The sequence below is a fragment of the Gavialis gangeticus genome, unplaced genomic scaffold, assembly GCF_001723915.1.
Source record: "Gavialis gangeticus isolate Ggan-Ray unplaced genomic scaffold, GavGan_comp1, whole genome shotgun sequence".
In the NCBI taxonomy this organism is placed as follows: Eukaryota; Metazoa; Chordata; order Crocodylia; family Gavialidae; genus Gavialis; species Gavialis gangeticus.
Window position 1 is genome coordinate 33,616,268 of NW_017729000.1, and position 5,657 is coordinate 33,621,924.

A 5,657-nucleotide genomic window follows, 5' to 3' on the forward strand; every position below is an offset into this window, starting at 1 on the left:
AATGAAACAAAGGGAAGTAGCCAGCAATCAGTATAAATCTGAGGTTATGAAGTGTTGAAAACGGAGAAGGGAGGTGACTGATAAGGAATTTTTAAAGTATATTGAGAGCAAAAGGATTTTTAGCAGTGTATATGCTCATAATTTGATGGAGATGATAAAAATTATTAATGATTCCAAAAGGTGAAACCATTATTAAATATTTCTGTCCTCTGTTTGGATATTATCAAGAAATGTGCTTATATTGAATGAAAATGATGAAGTAATTTTCTGTCTGTTAGAAACTAAGGACAATGATAAACATCATCCACTATGGATAAACATTTGTAGATCAGTAGGCCCAGGTTACTTCTCCCTCTCTCTCTCTCTCCCTTGACCTCTGCATGAAGTCCTAGAAAAACTGGTTGAGGAGATCTCTGCTCACTGAATTTTATTTTTTTGATATAGCTTTAGAACATCAGGGAAATTTCAGACTGGAAGATAGCCAGTGTTGGGCTAATATTAAAAAAAAACACCAATCAGGGTGACCTGGGTAACTATAAACAAATTAGTCTGACATCCATTCAGGGAAAATGAGGAAAAAGTGATAAAAGATTCAATCCATAAAGAATGAAGGTTAAGAATGTAATTAATACTAGTCTCCATGGTTTTTGGAGAATAGATCTTGTCAGGCAAACCCGATTTCATTCTTTACCAAGATTACAAGTGTAATTGATACAGGTAACTGTATGGATATAAACTATCTAAACTACACTGCTTACAGAAAACTGCATAACTTAGGTCAGTTCCCCCTTGGGCTTTTTCAATGTCTGCACCTAGCTGTAATGGCCTTGGAAAGGATGTGTGAGTCATAGTAGATAAGTAACTCAACAAGAGCTCCCTTTGTGATTCTGTAGCGAAAAGGGCTAATATGATCTTTGGGTATATAAATAATGGTCACTGAATAGAAGCAAGGAGGTGGTTTTTTTTTTTTTTAAACCTCTCTACACACATTTGGTGAGACTGCTTACAGTGTTCTGATATCAAATCAAAAGAAAAAATAATGGGCTTTTAAAGGGTTGTTTAATATAGTGGATAAACATATAGTATGAGCAAAGGACTAAAGTTGAATCCAAACAAATTCAAATAAAAAAAGTACAAATAAAGTGGGTTTGGACCAGATCATCAAAGGAGATGATAGAGGCTCCCCCTCTGTGTTTTTTCATATCAAACCTTAGTGGTTTTCTGGAAGATCTGCTTCAGTCAAACGCAAGTTATTGGGCTCAGTACAGAGATAACCACATGAAATATAATGGTTTGTGATGTACAAGAATCTGTGTTCTAATGATTTCTACTTACTGTGAGCTCTGAATCTGTGAAAAGCACAAAGTTTAGTTGCAAAAAACATTTTACAAAACTGCTGTGCAGAAATTGCTATTTTTATTATGGAAAAGTATGTGCGTCTTAATAGTTAAGACTTGAACTACCTTTTTATTTTATGTGAGAGGCAAGGATTGCTGTGGGTGATATCTTTTATTGGACCAAGTGGTCTGGTCAGGATAAATTTTAAGTAAGCTTTCAAATTAAAAGCATTTTTCATCAGGTCTGAGGAAAGAAGCAGACACAGAGATGACTGAAGACAGCATGGAGGGCTGTGAAACTGGAGCAGAGAGAAATTCCCTGGGGTAGCAGACAAACAATTAACAAAAGAAAAGGTAGCTTGGTTATTGAGTGGTCAGAATATTTCAAAAGGGGAAGAGTTGTTATCACCTGTAGTGTGAAGAAAGGTTTTCAGAAATAGGTAAATGATCAATGAATGACCTTTTTAAGGCGGTGGGCTGGATTGACCCAGTTCGGGTCAGAAGTAGGCAGATGCTAGGACCACAGAGTGGCACAGGGAGACTGACTCTTGCCAAAGCCCCTCCCCACCTTCTGCTCGTCTAATGCCACTGGAGTCAATCTCTGCGGGCCAGATCAAATGGCTTCATGGGCTGCATTGGTCCACAGGCCAGAGGTGGTTTATTCCTGAGGCTGATTATAGTATGCAGTAAAATTAATATTGGTGTTCAGTCTTTGAATCTTAGTGTGCAGCCAACTTTTGCCTTTTGAATGATCTGTAAATTTCCTTTGAACACAAGGATACTGGGGTCAGAGGGAGAGAGTGGTTGGTTTGTGAGAAATGTGCTCCTACTGGTATCTATATCCTTTAATTTTTGTCTGTGACAGTTCATTCTAATGCAGTTTCTATCTAATTTTACTCAAATTGTTTTTTATTTTTAATATCCAAATGACCTGTGCCAAATGTAGATAAAAATGAAGGCAATCTGCCAGGAATTTTAAAGGCACGATCTCATGTCAGTTTAGATTTTCTTCTTGAGTTAGAGGCAAGTAGACAAGGTATTTGGGGTATATGACATTTAAAAAATGAGATGGTCTAATTTTTAGTGCTTTTCTTAGTGCTTTCGTGATTTCTCACAACTAAAATCTTTAGCCTAAGAAGTTAAAAGTTTGTTTCATATTTTGATATGGTGAGAGCTATTGCCTTGGACCAGTCATGTATTTACAAGTAGTTTTAGTATAAATTTTGGATTGATCTTTGAACACTGCATGTCAGCTGATGTAACTGTAATGGTGTACTTCAAAGGGTGTCTTTACATGTACTCTGGGAGTGGGGGAGGAGGCACTTTAATGAGAATGGCTCTTGGGAGCCACTCTAATTAAAGCACCTGCAGCATCTTATGTATTCTGCATCCTGTGCATCAAAGTGGTGGTGAGGGCACTTTTAAAGCTTGTCATTTTGAAGTGCAAGGACACTGAATACATGAGATGCTGAGGCTGTGAATTAGCACACTCCAGCAGACTCAATTAATTGAGTCTAGTCCAGTGTGCTGTAATTACAGCATGTTGGAGCAGGCATCCCACAAGTTTACAGGCACCCCAAGTTTCTTAAGTTGGAGAATAGTATCTTCAAAAAACATCACATCTTAAATCAGTAACTTTCTCAGGACTGAAGATTTATACTTGCGTCTTTTATCGGTATAATAGTGATTGAGCCTCTCCCTGCCCTGCTTTACCACTTGGTGATGCCTCTTGGTGATTGTTTTGCATGTCTTATCTTGGTGCCTATATGTGTGCTCCTTTCTCTGCTTTTCGCATTCCCTGGCTCTCCCTACCTATCCTCTCTGTTCCTTCAGACCCCCATTTCAGCTGTACCAGTACTTAGAAGATCTTATAAGTCTTGGGGTTGAGTCTGTTTCCACATTAGCAGTGCATATTATCTTTTACAGACTGAAACTTCACTCCTGCTTATCTTAAAAGTAGGGGTAAAGAGTCTGTATGCTCTTTTCTTTTGGATTGTCCTTCTGGATAGACTTCTCTTGGATAGTCTTTCTGTGCTTCTTGTACAAAGACTTCTTCCTGAGTATCCTCCCCATCTCTTCTCCAATACTTGCAGAAGTTATAAACTGTGGGAAGCCTCACATTGCTGACAGTTTTTTAGGTCCAGATGCTATTCCACTTGTTAAAATCAGTGGAGTTAGGCATCTGAATGCAAATTATTTCAGTCTGCCCAATTGCCTAGAAAACTGTTAATGCAAAAGATGGGTAGGCTTACTTTTTCCTTACTGCTTCCTGTGACTTGGTCTTAAGGCTAAGATGACAGTAAGCTGTAAAAGTGGGCACATTTAATGTTTTTTAAGAGATCCAATTGGGATGGAATAGGATTGCCCATAGTCACTGAATGGGTAGAAGAGGATGTGGCATGGAATATGATGCACTTTTGTAAAGTGGTGGTTAACTTTTGGAATTGCTGATGAAATTAACTTACGTGAACTTGGGATGGTCTTGTCTTGAGCAGGGAGCTGGACTAAATGTTCTTCTGAAATTCCTTGCTCAGCTATTTTTCCATGATTCTATGATATTTGAATAACATACTTTGTGCTCTTTGTATGTTACAAAGGCCACACACAGGCATTCAGTTTCTCCTGGCAAAGTCCCTGTTCCCCCAGGAGAAACCACAAGTGTACTGTGTTCAGGATTTTTCTCCCAAAGAGAAAAATAATCTGGGAACAACTAGGGTTAAAGCATTGTTGGGAGAATTTCTTCAGGGACAGCAAATGTCTATACGCAGTCCCTTCCGAGAGAAGTCACAGCACAGTCCACCCAGCATCCTCCAGCCTCCTCTTCCCATCTGCCCTTCCACCAAGGACAAGAGTGTCATTTGCTGGACTCTACTACTCCGGCCACCAGGGAAAACAACATATCTCCTTCGCAATCTCATATTGTGCTCCAGGGAGACAGAGGATGACCCTGAGCAGTCTGGCTCTGCCAACCAGAATGGCAGCTGTGCACAAGACAACCCTGTCTCGACTGAGGGAGCTTGCAGAGCACACTGGGATGTATGCACAGGAAGCCCCTGGCTGCACAGCATCTCCTCTTCAGGGGCTTGGCCTCTGAATGTCCTTTCAGGCCTCTCTGGGTAAGTTGTTCTACTAGGAGAACGAGCCCAGGTGAATTCTCTCAGATCATTTCAGCATGTGTATGCAGCCAAAAATTATGGCTACTGGAGTGACTGTCCATTTCCATTAGGTACTCTGCTACGTGTTGTCTTTTTAACAAAGCCATGACTTTATTTTCAGTCTTTCCGATGTTTTAATTTCATTCCCATTGAGTTGCCAGTGCTCTTTAAGAAAATTCCAGAATTTTTCCACGTAATACATGTTTTCAGTGAGGAGTTTATGAATGGGAACGTCAATCTGTATTAGGAGTGAATTTACATAAAATGCAGCTAAACGAGTTATGTAAAACAAGTGGATTGCTTGCGTAAAAGAATACACTTTAATAAATAAAAATAGTCTTCACCCCTTTGAACATTACTGTAAATATATCCAGGCAATACATTGGGCTTTAATGAATCTTTGAAATAAATTGTTAATGATCATGAATTTTTACTCACCAAAGTCAACCAGAGCTTCACCCCTGCAGTTTTATGAAAGTAAATGGTGTCTGTATATTATAACTCTATTAGCAGAATCACGGTGTCCTGCTGCTGAGAGCTGTGGATAGAATATTTTAGCTGTACAGAGGTCAGTACTTCAGTAACCCCTAGGTTATATGGAGACTAAGAAGACATGCTTTATTTTCCATGGGTATCATGCATCCACTAAAAAGAAATTGGAATAAGTTTAAGAATAAGACAGCAAGATTAGTGACATTTTCAAAAAGATAATGAACAACACATTCCTTCAGAAAATAGAAAGGACTACAGAGTGCTAGTTCACAAAAGAGTAAGGCTGAGTAATAGTTTCCTATATGGACATCAGGGGTCAGATAAACATAACCATCCTGCTGACTAACCTGGCCCCAGCCCTGCCAACCGAGTGGGAATCCAAGGGGCTCCTGCCCTGCCTCATAGGGACCCAGATCTGTGGCGCCTTGCTGCCCAGAAGTTGTACAGCCTTTTTTAAAAGGCATAGGAAACTAGGAACACAGACGGATTTATCCTGTAGTGATAAGGAATTTTTAGAAAAGAAGATAAATCTCAGAAATTGGAAGATTGACATGATATCCCACGTGTACATGTGTGTGGCAGTAACTTTGTTTCTGAGAAAAAGATGACAAAACATTTGGGAGTAGGCATTTTCAGTACCAAGGAAATCTAAATTACAATCAAGATTTTATTC